Here is a 778-nt window from a genome sequence, read left to right as displayed (position 1 = left end):
CTCGTGCGTTCATCTCCTGGTTCGTATCGTGTGCTCGTATCCTGGTTCGTATCGTGCGTTCGTCTCCTGGTTCGTATCGTGCGTTCGTCTCCTGGTTCGTCTCGTGCGTTCTTCTTCTGGTTCGTATCGTGCGTTCGTCTCCTGGTTCGTCTCGTGCGTTCTTCTTCTGGTTCATATCGTGCGTTCATCTCCTGGTTCGTCTGCTGAGCTCATCTTGTGTCTACTGGTTCGTCTCGTGCATTCGTTTTGTGCGTTTGTCTCCTGGTTCGTCTCGTGCGTTCGTTTCGTGCGTTCGTCTCTCCTGGTTTGTTCCGTGCGTTCGTTTCCTGTGTCTCGCGCGTTCCATTCGTGTGTTCGTCTCCTGGTTCGTTTCGTACATTCGTTTCCTGTGTCTCGGGCGTTCCATTCATGTGTTCATCTACTGGTTCGTCTCGTGCGTTCGTCTCCTGGTTTCGTACATTCGTTTCCTGTGTCTCGCACGTTCCATTCGTGTGTTCGTCTCCTGGTTCGTTTCGTACATTCGTCTCTGTGTCTCGGGCGTTCCATTCATGTGTTCGTCTCCTGGTTCGTTTTTTGCGTTCGTCTCCTGGTTCATTTCGTACATTCGTTCCCTGTGTCTCGGGCGTTTCATTCGTGTGTTCGTCTACTGGTTCGATTTGTGCGTTCGTTTCCTGTGTCTCATGCGTTCGTCTTGTGCGTTCGTTTCCTGTGTCTCGCGCTTTCCATTCGTGTGTATGTCTACTGGTTCGATTTGTGCGTTCGTTTCCTGTGTCTCGCA

This window comes from Semicossyphus pulcher, unplaced genomic scaffold (assembly GCF_022749685.1).
Source record: "Semicossyphus pulcher isolate SPU_LCO1_2020_fin unplaced genomic scaffold, fSemPul1.0.p SCAF_16, whole genome shotgun sequence".
NCBI classification, from domain to species: Eukaryota; Metazoa; Chordata; class Actinopteri; order Labriformes; family Labridae; genus Semicossyphus; species Semicossyphus pulcher.
The sequence above is the reverse complement of the archived record's forward strand: the minus strand, read 5'-3'. Positions refer to the sequence as shown.